This window comes from Pseudopodoces humilis, chromosome 12, assembly GCF_049639895.1.
Source record: "Pseudopodoces humilis isolate 2021_Gansu_Grassland_sample_001 chromosome 12, ASM4963989v1, whole genome shotgun sequence".
In the NCBI taxonomy this organism is placed as follows: Eukaryota; Metazoa; Chordata; class Aves; order Passeriformes; family Paridae; genus Pseudopodoces; species Pseudopodoces humilis.
In genome coordinates this window covers 262,953-275,717 of record NC_142211.1, presented here as the reverse complement: position 1 = coordinate 275,717, position 12,765 = coordinate 262,953, and positions in this window count along the sequence as shown.

Sequence of the window (12,765 nt, the reverse complement as noted above, 5' to 3'; positions counted from 1 at the left end):
TGATCCGTCCATCCCCTGTTGTCAAGACTCCTTCTTGACTCCCCTTATTGCCCCCTCCCGGGCATGGAGTGTCAAGACCCCTTCTCGATTTTCCCTTATTGCCCCCTTTGGGCATGTATATCCTTAATTACCTCTGGGAGAATGTGTAATCTAACTCCACATTCTTCCAAGGGATTCTTAGGAGATATTTTGAAATCGTCATCCCTTTTGCTGGGGCTCCTTCCTGGCTGTACCCTTGCAACCCTCCATGGGTGCCTTATTTTACCTGTGCTACCTTCCATGGGTGCCCTCACAGGTTTTCTCCCCAAAGATCCTATTTTACTCACCAGTGAGATTTTCAGTGGTCCTTCCCTGTGGACTCTTCAGGGACCCCGCTGGTCTGCCACTCATCTGTCTCCTGGACAGTCTCGGGAACTCAGTTGATTGCCTGGTGCAGGCCGCCACCAAGGGGAGCTGATCACCGAAACTGGGTGAGGTGTGCCTTCAGCTCTGCTCACTGCCCTTTGTCCCCGACGGTGGAAATATCCGGGACAGAGCCCCCAAAAATTGTCAGGAAAATTAATCCACAAACACCAAAGGTTTATGTCCAAAAAGGAGACAGAGGAGTCCTTTTACTTTATTCGAATAAAGGGAGAGGCCATGGGCCATTCCCCTGGGGTCTCAAATTTTTGGAGGGTGTAGCTTCCTTTTTTATCCTAATTCCCGGCCATATGTCCCTACTCTCTTTCCCCATAGGCTGAGGTACTTGAGAGGTACAGACTTCCCAGAATGCCTGATACCTGAGATCTCCCCCAATGCATAACCTCCTTCTTAATTCTTAACTCTTGTGGAATTCATGGTGTTTCCTCAGTGTTCCTTACATCCTTCAGTGGAATCCATCCCATTGTTTCTGTTATCTTTCAGTGATAGTTTCATCTTATCAGCAGACCCAGAGTTTGTTTGTAAAGACAAACCTGTCATTCCTCTCAAAACTAACTAAAAGCAAAGGAGAGTTCTGTCCTGCTGTCTGTCCATGCTGCAGACAACACAGTCCAGGAGCAGGATGCGGGGTAGTGAGTGCATTTTCTGAACACAAACTTTGTGCCTCTTTTTCCCCCCCCTTCGCTCTCAGAGACAGTCTTAAAGGTGTAGAACTTAATATATATAACATAAACCAGGTGACTGGGGATACAAGCATTGTAAAGTCCCTCTAGGACACTCCCCCAGGCCGCACAGGCTGTGGGGGGAGTAGGGCCAGCCCCACCAGAGCTCCAATACCTTTCAAGTCTGGAAGCAAAGAGAGTTCCTGGGCTTGTGGTTTTTAAAAGGTAGATCTCACCGAGGCAGATCTCATTTCTAAATGGTGCAAAATATTGTAATTTCTCAGAATTAGACAGCTATTGGCTTTTCCTAGGCACAAAGGAAGCTCCCAGCAGCTTCTCTCAAAAAAATCACTTCTGTAGGTGTTTTCTTACTTCTTCCCCAAAAGTCAATCAATGTGAAACCACCACACCAGGACAATTCAGCACTTGATGCACAGGGGGATATTTCCTCCAAAATAGCATGCATGCTGAATACAGACAAGGCTCGTGTTTATATACTATAGTTTACATACATATTCATTGATTCTTCTGGAAGAAACATATGTGTGATAATAATTTTCTCGAAGTCATCAGCATATTTCCTCTCCTACTAGAGCATGTGTTTTCTTGTCCCAGGGGTCCCTTTGGTGGTCACTGACCCCAGAGTTATACCTGACCACCCAGTTACCTTGTTGCTACTTTCCAAATATGAAGAGTTGGCATAACTGGTTTGGTTCATTACTTTGATCAATGAAGTGTAGTTTTTTTCCCCTTCTTGGTTAATGCTTAATCGTAGTTTGATTGTACAGTTCTGTAGGCTAGTGATTTTGCAAAATAATCATTGTCTTTTCTCTACCAGTTGAGTAAATAGTTCTTCATCTGGCAACACCTCCAAACTGTGGCAGTGTGCTTCCCCCACTCCCTACTTAAGCCACAACCACCAGTGGGGTTGTGATGGCTGCATTCAGCTTACTCAGGACATTGGGGGATGGATGGCAACATGATAGCCAAAGGCTGTCTGGAGTGGGGACCCAGACATCTTGCTGGTATGCAAATATGACTAACTATAAGTCAATCAACTTACTTAATAAATAGTAGACAGCACCAGGCCCATTGGGCTCTCCTGCACAGCCACGGGATGCACGTCAGTGTCTCCCCTTGAGTAGGGATTCCTCTCAAGGTTCCTTCTCCAGCTTGAGAGATTCCTTGTGTGTTGGTTTTGCATTAATTGACATTTGGTAGAAAAAGAAGAAGCCACCCAAAGAGATGATTTGTCTGGGAGGGGCTGCTAAGAGCTTCCTCTGTGCCTAACAAAAAATAATAGTTGGCTAGCTCTGAAAATTGACAACCTAGTAAACCATTTAGAAGCTAGGTCCGCCTCTGTGAAATTCACATTTTAAAGACAGGCAAGCCAGAGAAAGCTCTCTCTTCCTTCAGGCTTTGAAGAGGTAACTGGGTTCCAGTCGGGCTGGCCCCCTCTGCCACAGCCTGCACAGCCTGACAGGGCCAAGCCGGACCCCAACGGCATCCAGGTGGAGGATGTGAGGCCCCAGGGCCCTGGCTGAGGTTGGGCTGAGCTGCAGCTGCTAACATTTTGCCAACACCAAGCCCTGCCTCTGCCACCGGCCAAAGTCCACTGGGCCCCAGAAGTGGCTCTGGGCTGAGCCAGGTCTCTGCGGCTGCTCACGTTGCCCCAGTGGCTGCCAGGCGGAGAGAGGGGAAACCATCGGCCCACAGCTGAAATTGAAAGAAGCAAGGGACAGAGACTGGCCATGCAGCCAAAACAGTCGCAATCCTTCTGGCCGGACCCCCTGAGATCTTAGCACAGCCCCCAGTATGGACTGAAATCCATCACCATGACTGCTTCAGACACCACCTGGAAGAAACTATCATGACCATCTATGGATGCTGGATGTGAGAAATCAGGCAGGGAGCACAATGTCTGTGTGAAACTAAGTCACAGAACTTTCTCACACTGGCCTGAGAAAGTGTGGCCTGAGAAATCATAAGGAGGAATCAAAACAGTCCTTGGAGAGGGAAAACAATCTTTGCAGGTGTTGTTTGCCACCTTGTTGTTTTCTTGCAAGAAACGGTCAAGGGGTGGTGTTCCTAACTGTCCAATGATGGTGATGCATTGGTTTAATGACCAATGAGAGGTTTACCTTCTCGGACCTTCTAGGAACTGTGTATAAAAGAAGATCTGTAAGAATAAAACTTGTTCCCTTGTGCAACCAAACTAGAGAGTCTGTCATTACTTTCGCCGTTCTTAATACAATGACAACCATCCACAGGTCTGGACAAGATATTAACTCTTTCAGTGCACAAATGAAGCTTATGAAATATTGAACCCTTCTCAAATAAAAAAAAAGACAGAGTGAAGACACGTAGAAGACAACATAAAGACACCAAAATCAATAAAAAGAGTTATGTCCCAAACAGAAAGAGAATAAAGAGATGCCTTAGTATTAAGCTGAAAGTTCTTTTAGTAAGGCCATAGAGATAGACTATACTATAATACACTAGAATATTCCCTTTAATTCATAAGAAAGTATGGGGGATACAGTGTTCAAACTGTAGACATAAACAAAAGCATCCATAATGAAGCAAAGCAGATGCTGAAGTAGCTGTGATCCCATAAGAAGCTTAAACAGAGAGATGAGTGATGAAGGCCCTTTGCCCCCAGGGAAAGAAGAAGAAGAGGACCTCTGTTCCAAGAGATGAAGATGATCACAAAGATAGATGAAGAGAACCTTTCCTTTTGAATATCTCATCCTTAAAGTAATACCCCATAAGTTAACATAGGCCATTAACTCAGCTATGGAAAGGCGTTTGTCCTGGTTTAGGGCAAATTTGGGAGAGAACCTCCAAATGGGTTCCCCTCAGAAAGTAAATCCAAGTCGCCCCTCCCTCCAACTGGTTTGGGAAAACGAGATTTCCTTGGAGAGAAGTGGAAAAAACTGTTTATTTAACAGAAATTGAATAATATTAAACAATAAAACCTCTTGCTGTTGGATGAAATGGCAAATCCAGGAAAAAGTTCTTTTCATTTGGTGTAGCTCGGCTCGCTCACTTTCTTATCAGGCCCTCCGGCACCGGAAAGTACCGAGGCCCAGGCCCCGGTGGGCCACAGGCGTGAGCCCCCTGGGTTTGTCTGGGTTTTTTCAGTCCAGAACAGGTTTGAACAGATCCAAAAAAAAATTTAAAAAAATGGAAAAAAGATCCAAGGAACTCCTCTGCTTCAACTAGCTAAAACTAACTAAAAGCTGTTGCACCATCTCGGTCTTTTCTGGGCCAAGTTCTTCTGGGATACTGTCTCATGGGGAGTTTTGCTTATCTTAGTTCTGTGTCAGTGCCATGGTTTTAAAGCAGTAACTAAAAAAATTACTAGAAAACTTACTTATTTCTTGCTATGAGATATGGATTAGAACAAGAGCAAAACAGGCTTAAAACTTAAAAGGAATAAAGAAAGCTTATTAAGAGAACTACAAGAATAAGAACACCTGAATAAACTTCCAGAAAACCTCTTTTTCCACCACTACCCAACCATTCCCTTGTTTACGTGACAACATAGAGACAAAAAAACTTTGGAACTTTGGTGTTTAAAACAGTCCAAATTCTTGCTAGAGTCTTTTCATCAGTCTTTGTAGAGAAACAGAAGTCTTCATCTGCTAATCTATCGAGTTTCTCACAAGAAAACTATTTCTGTTATAGCTTTCTATTTCTCTGATGCCAGCTGCCCGGAAAATGTCATTAGGTGTCTCCTCTCATTTCACATCACTCTGAGGTGTGTATGGGTCAATGAGTCTAGGGAAGTCATTTTTAAGGATGAGTTATTCAAAGGCAAAAGTTCTCTTCATCTGTCTCTGTGAGCCTCCCTGGAAACAGAAGTTTTCTCTTTGCCTCAAGCGGCCTCAAATCTTCAACTATTACTTCTTCTCCCTCTGTTCCAGCACCTCACTGTATCACAATTACTCCACTGTTTGCTCAAAATCTACACTTTGAACACTCCATTCCTCCCAATATACTCTGTCATGAATTAAAGGAGTTTTTTTCAGAACACTATTGTCCATCTCCATAGCTTTAACAGAAAAATATTTCAGCTTATAAAGCATCTCCTTATTCTCTCTTCCCCATCTAAAACATAACTCTTTTCTTCACTGTCTTTGATGGTTTTATGATGTCTTTTTCATGTTGATTGTCTCTCTCTCTCTGTCTCTCTGGGCAAAAGGAGTAATCTGTAAGTCTCATCCAGGTAGTAAAAGAGTTAAAGTCTTGGAAAGCTGCAAATATTCATGGTGTCAGGTTTCAGTCCAGCAGCAGAAACTGCAAACCAAGACAGGCCGGCCGGCTTCATTTCTCCCCCACCACCCTCTGCGGCTTTGTCTGGCCTGGGGGGGGGGGGGGGGGCACGGTGGGGGAGAGGAGGCCGAGACAGAACCTTGTTACCTTTTCAGAAGCGGGAAACAAAAAAAAAAAAAAAAAAGAGAGCCCTGGCTTTACATCTTAAGGTGGTGTTCACAAGTTGATCTCACTTCTCAATGGTTAAAACCACCGCCAATTCTCAGAAATGACCAATAATTGCTCAGAGGAAAAACTCACATCAGCCTCTCGCAGCTTCAACTTCCTCCCAGCTCCCAAAGCTATCTTAAAGGTAAAGTCACACCATGACAGTCAGGAAGGATACTCCAAAGGCTCGTTAGGCTCTTGTTTCTCATGTTTATTAATATATTATCAAAAGACTTGGCATGTCTTCCCCAGACTTTCTGCTCAAGTTCAACTCACCATCACCTGGCTCAAATTCGCTTGAATGGCACAAAATGGCCTTGAAATACGCAACTCTTTTATCTTTATACTTATTTTCACCCAATTAACAATAGGCACATAAATTATTTTTCTTAGTGACCCATTGACCTAACACCTGTGTACTGTACTGCGGCATTCTCTATCCAATCACTTACTACTACCCAAAAACCTCTAGAAGAAGAAGATGAAGAGGAAAGAAGGACAAGAGACAACACCCTAAATCCTCCGTCTTGTCTTCTGTTCTCTAAACTAGTTTAAACTTTTTTTCACCCAGTGATTTAAGAAAACTCTCTAATTTACACACTCACACTTTTAGTTTTTCTATTTAACAGTTGATTTCATGGTGTTATATGAAATTCAGTGTTTTCTTGGATGTCAGAGCCAGGTATCAGAGATAAGGGCACACACTCTGTGCCTCAGACTCCAACAAAATCCAAAGAGAAGCTCTGTCCTGCTGTCCTTACGTACTGCAGACACCACAGTCCAGGAGCAGGATGCAGGGGAGTGAGTGTTCTTTCTCAACACAAACTGTGTGCTTCTTCTTCCCCCCCTTCGCTCTCAGAGCCAGTCTTAAAGGTGCAGAACTTAATATGTAACATAAACCAGGTGATTGGGGATACAAGAATTATAAAGTCACCCCACTACAGCATTGAAAATAAGAACTTCATGACTGCAGATTTTCCGGGCTGCTGCTATTCGTAGAAATTAATAGCCACAAGAGTTTCTTGTTGAGAAGTCTCCATAGCATGGCAAGAGATACTCCTCTCCCTACAAGAACTGATGAAAGACTATTGTAAAGATAGTAACTAATTGAAAATCCCAAGTTTTGTCACTACGTTTTCAGTTAAGGAAAAAAAGTTGTAGAGAGGGCAGGAGAAGTGTTCTAGAAGTTTTATTCTAATTCTTATTATCGTTTTAGTTCTGTTAATAAAGTTTTCTTTATAAATTTTAAGTTTTAAGCTTACTTTACTTTCTTCCTAATTCATATCTCACAGCAAAAAATAACTAAATCATTCTAATAAATACACTAGCAATTTTAGCCAACGCTAAACCAAATACATTATTTAGTACATTAGCCAAAAAACTCAAATTAATTAACCTAAACCACTACACCTTGCCATAACAGAACCTAGGTAAGTGATTAACAGCAGGCTAAACTTTGAAGTCTTAGCTAAATAAGTGATTGTGCTCATATAATCCTTTGGACATATGCAGTTGACCAAGTCTGAGACTACGATTGGATCCAACCACATCTAGACTCCTCTCTGAGAAAGAGTTTAGAAAAAGCGAGTCCTTTCTGAACTTTATTGCCACTAGTGGACACGAAGTATGAAGCGAAGGTTCTTATCACAGCCGCAGAGGTTTATTTTCAGGAGGCGAAAAAGCCTTTATTTCGGGGTTTTCAACCCTTTTTATAAGGTGTTCTGATACAGGTTAACCTGATTGGTACAAGGAACTACACCTCTCTCATCCCATTGGTGGGATAAGAGAAAAACATTCTCAGAACATCTGTGTCATTGTTTTGAGAACCAAAACTTTATTTATACAACAGTCCTTAAGAGAGAAAAGTTTCCCAAAAGACTTTCCCTTGGGAAACATATCAGCCCCTGAGAGCCTGAAACTCTCTCAGGTTCAGAAAATCATATCCACACCTCATGACTCATCAGGAGGGTCTCCCTGATAGTTTAGTCTAATCTTGTCCTCTATACTATAAATAATCAAGTGTATTTTGTCATCAAATCCTGTTAAACCATTGTCTCATTAACCATTTGTCTTTGGTTGCAATGCAAGATGTAACCAAAAGTAAGTATTCTATTACCATCTGTTAAAACCAGGTGGGGCTGTGTTCATCTCTTCCATGACCCATACTTCATAACTCCAGGGGGATATCTTCAGTTAATGGGTGTCTTTGCTTGAAAAGACAGATGTCTGCTAAGGAAGGCAGGAACCTCTCCTGAAATGGAAAAATTTAAACCCCACCCCCCCTCCAAATTATTATGATCTTGAAATCAAGGGGCTCTCAGGCAAAGATATGGGAATATAAATAACAGTTCTTTACTTAGAAAATTAAAATAAATATGCAGTAGTACAAAAAAAACCACTGAGAGTCAGAATACAACCTGACACTCTGTTTATGGATGCTAACTGTGAAGCAGGGAGCACAGTGCCTGTGGAATAGCAGGCCACATAACTCTCTCAGTCTTGCCTGGGAAAGTGGCCTGGGAATTCATAAGGAGGAATTAAAACAATCCTCAGAGATAGAAAACAGCCTTGCAGGTGCTGTTTGTCTGTTCCTTGTTTTCTTGCAAGAGAAGGTCGAGGGGTGGTGAACCCCACTGACCAATGATGGTGATGTGTTAGTTTACTAACCAATAAGAGTCTTTTCTGGACTTTCACGTATGGGTCTATAAAAAAGATCTGAGGTAATAAACCGGGAGAAATTCTCCTGATCGACTCCCAAGAGAGTCTGTGTCGTTCTTCTTGCTGTTCCCAATAGAGCGACACCTGTTGGTCAGGGTGTTGGTAGGAGTCCGATTAAATGGTGGCTGCAGTCCTCCTGGAATGACAGATGTGGTTTTGCTGAAGCAATGATCCTGTCGAAGGGTGTAGTTTTCCTCTGAAGGTCCAGTGGTGGTGTAGATGGGTGGAGTTGGTGAGGAAGCTTTGACACTGTTCAGCAATAGCCAAAACACTGGTGCATTATCAATACTGTTTTAGCCACAAGTGCAAAGCACCGCACCATACAGGCTGCTATGAAGAAAGTGAACTCCATCCCAGCCAGCCCACATACAACCCATAACAACTGAATCAGACACATTGCACTTCAAGAACCATCATGTTCATGCCTGGGCAAATAAACATGAAGGTGGACATTCCACCACCCTTACAACCCATGGGCCAATGGCTTAGTGGAGTGGATATTGTGACAAGTGAAGCTCATTCTTCAAAATTTTAAAAATGCTAAATAAGGGACAAAAAGGACAGTATCCAGTGCTGGGGTGCCTGGCAAACTGCCAGGAGCATACCATTAGCTTAAAACAATTTTCTTATATACTTTTTTCATTACACTGGTGATATACATATTCATGAGGTTATACATATTCAAGCATTCCTGTGAGTTCTTATACATATTCCAGGAATTCTTTTAGCTTTGATTGACCCTTGACCCATCGTACAATGGTGTAGGTTTGATTTTTGGGAATCGTGTATGTCATTTCTTCACACTGTCTAAGCCACTTCAATGTCAGACAGGGAATTATTGATAGCGCAGGTATTATAGATGAGCAGTGCGATAGTTGGATCTCACAATTAAGGGATGAATATTATGTGTATGTTAAGAGAAGTTTTATTGATATAGTTATGTTATTGTGATATGGCCTCCCATAGTGTTCTTTCCCCTCTCCCTTGTATTCTTGTCACAGGATGGTCTTGGTAGTTGGGGCATTTGGGGAGGGCCATCTTGTTACTATGGCAACACCTGACCTCCAATCAAGATGTAAGACAGTGATCTCCACCAATGGACAGTATATAAGGAGTTGAGTGACAAGACTTTGGGCGGGGCTAGGAGTACAAAAGGCAAAGCATCCATTTTGTAGATGAGCATGTGGCTGCTGGTCATGGAGACTCCCAGCGAAGCGCAGAAAAGACTCTCCAACTAATTAAAGTTAGAAAGTGGTATGTTTATTGACAGTGCCAGGCACATGGGGAGTAACCTCCCAAAGACGTGCAAAATTCAGAGATTTTCTGCTCTCCATTTACTCACAAAAATTTTACATATTCATATAATTACCCAATATGCCTATACATATGCATTACCTGGCCCCGCCTATCCTTGCTTCATATTAAAATGAGTTCAAAGTCCTTTCATGCTTGCCTAGTCCCTTGCTCAAAATGGGTTGGTGGGTTTTGAAATGGGTTAGTGGTCTCCTAAGATGAAGTTAGGGATATCTTTCTCATGGTAAACTTTTAACCTTTGTCTTGTTGGCAGGGTCTCTGTTCTCTTGACTATAGTCCAAGCTCCCCAGTCTGGTTCTGGCTGGTTTTGGGGCCCAGGTGCAGTTATTGTTTCTTCGTCTTTACAATGCCCCTATACTCCCTATCCTGCTTCTACAAATACAACAAAGTCAAGCAAATGATATATTGTCTTAGCTCTAACTAACTCCATCTGCTAATAATTAATAAGTCTACATTACTTCTACTCTTCTTGGTAAACTCTTAAATCATTCTATATTACTTCTATCCTTCTAGCTATACTTTTAATTCCTCTAGGCCCTTAATTCATCCCCCCGCTTTTTCTATAAGATTAGTAAATTCTTTTACTAATACACAGATTCTTCCTCATCTAGCCAAGTTATACAGTAAGTATTTCTCAAGGCTGTATGTAGGGAAACATTTTAACAGGGTAAAAGCATGACATTTTAGTAAAAGCCTGTCTGCACAACCCAGCTTTCAATCCAGGTGACAATATTAAAGGCAGTGTCCTTGAAACTCTCCTGGAAGAGCGAGAATAAAAAAAAACAATGGCATTGTGTACTTGGAAAAGAATGTAAAACAATATATATTAACCAATAGTAGCTTGTTAAGCCCCGCAAACCCTGTTGGACCCTGTAAAAGTGTGCTAAAGATAGAAATAAACGACGTTCGCTATACGTCTATGAGGACTCAGTGAATAGTCTGAGCGGTTTTCCATTAGCTGTACTGTATGCTCTTGATAATGAAGTCAAAACTGCCACTCGTAGCATTATCCAATTCCAAATGAGTATTGCAATAGACAAAATTAAACTTATGCCAACTAAAATAAGCAAAACAATAATTGGGTGAATTAAGGCGTTAAGTATGCCAGTTGCCTTTGATGACCATCCAAAGAGTACATCCCACCAGTGATGACTTGCCTCTTGTTTTATTCTTTGCAGAACCCTGCTATTTTTTTTTTTTTTTGCATCATGATTAACAGTTATTAAAACCTTTTCTCCATTCTCTTTGATTTCCATTAAAATTTCACTCAGATCTGGATGTTTTATTAACTGTTCTACTAGTGTCTTGGAAGTCTCTGGGGTCTTTTCCTCAAGGTCGGGATTAATGAGCGAGAGATGGTTTTTGTGTTTGGACTCAGTTGTTTATTTTTTATCTATATTACATTCTCACAGAGTGGGTTCGTCTGCACACTAAGCTAACAGTCTAGAAAACTGATCCCCAGGTATCTCTTTCCAAGGCTTTTAAAGTGTCAACTACCCAATTATAAACTGCCAATTAATTTATTTTTACTTATAACCCAATAACCAAACACCTGTGTTCCGCATTGCAGATTTTTCTATCTAATCACACAATATTACCTAAAACCAAAGAAGAAGGTGAAAGAACAAGGCAAGTTAACACCCTAAAACCTCCATCTTGTTGCATACATATTACTATTTTCTAAAACCTTAAATTCTAAATTTTCCACCAAGTGATATAACACACTTCTGTTTAAACTACACACTCACAGTTTCAGTTCTATCTATCAATTTTGGAAGCCTTTTCCATGGCCTCAGATGAAACACAGTGTTCTCTTGAGGGTCTGAGCCTGTCAGCACAGAAAGCATGAAATACTCTGTGCCCAGGGTTCCAACACTATTATAAGGTTCATGCCAGTGGGTGTAGGTGATAGATGATGGTACGTGGTATAGTTGGCCTTTATCAACTGGTGGGATACAAATGGCACCAAATATGTAAAATCACATTCCTCAATGTTAACAAAATTACAAATACAAAAATTGGAGTGTTTTTTAACAGACAATTTTTTGTTTTCATTGTCTATTATCACTGAGGCACAAGTGGTTCTCAAACATACACAACCTTGTTGAATATATATAAGCACAGTCTTTTGAATGAGTGTTGGGGGTTAGGTGTCCTTCTTTTAGTTCTGGCTCACCTGTGGAATTTTTATCCATTAGTTGCATGGAAAACCTGACTGTGGGTACTTTGCTGGGTGTTTGAGAAAACACAAAGAGTTCAACTGGGCCCAGGGGGAAGGGGGGCAGGAAAAAGGGAGGGCAGGGACAGTTTTTGCTGGCTTCTCCAGCTTCAGAGAAGAACACTTTGCTGAGAGCTGTTGCTGCTGAGAGAAGGGAATTCGCCATCACCAAGACAGAGCTGCTACTTCTTCTTCTCCTTCTTCCCTCTTTGTTGGTGGGCCTCACACCCCTTGTCCTGCCAGGACATGTGGCAGTGCCAGCCACCCCTGCAGAGCTGCTGATACACCTCAGCCACCAGCCCGGGATCTCAGCTCATTCCTGCCATTCCAGCTAAGTGTTCCTCAAAGCCCTGCAGGAGCACTAAGACTGACTGCCTGAGGAGGGTTTGTGAAGCAAAGCCTCTCCTCCATCCTTTCTCATCTCACCCAAGAAGGCTGTCACAGGGTCCCTGGTTCTGTTTTGTTGTTAATGCCGTAGTTATTGTTGTATGTTTGCCTCGTTATACATACTAGTAAAGAACTGTTATTTCTATCCCCAAATCTCTGCCTGAGAGCCCCTTGATTTCAGAATTATAATAATTTGGAGGGAGGGGGTCTACATTTTCATTCCAAAGGAGGATCCTGCCCTCCCTAGCAGACACCCATCTTCTAAAACCGAGACAATGATGTCTGGATGAATCTCAGTGTCATATACCTTGTTCAGTATCTAGGCATATGTCTTGGGCATCAGTAGTATTACTTTCACAGATAGATCCCTGTTGTTCTTGGATAACACAAGATTCTACATTTCCACTTTACCATTTCTTATCTACCATCCGGGCCCATGCCTGTTACCGCTGAAGATGAATAGATCACGCGGACACAGATCGAGGTGTGGTGAAGAAAGAGCAGCGTTTATTTTTCCTCCCAGGATTTATAGGCTTGTGACCATGGCCAAGGATTGGATGG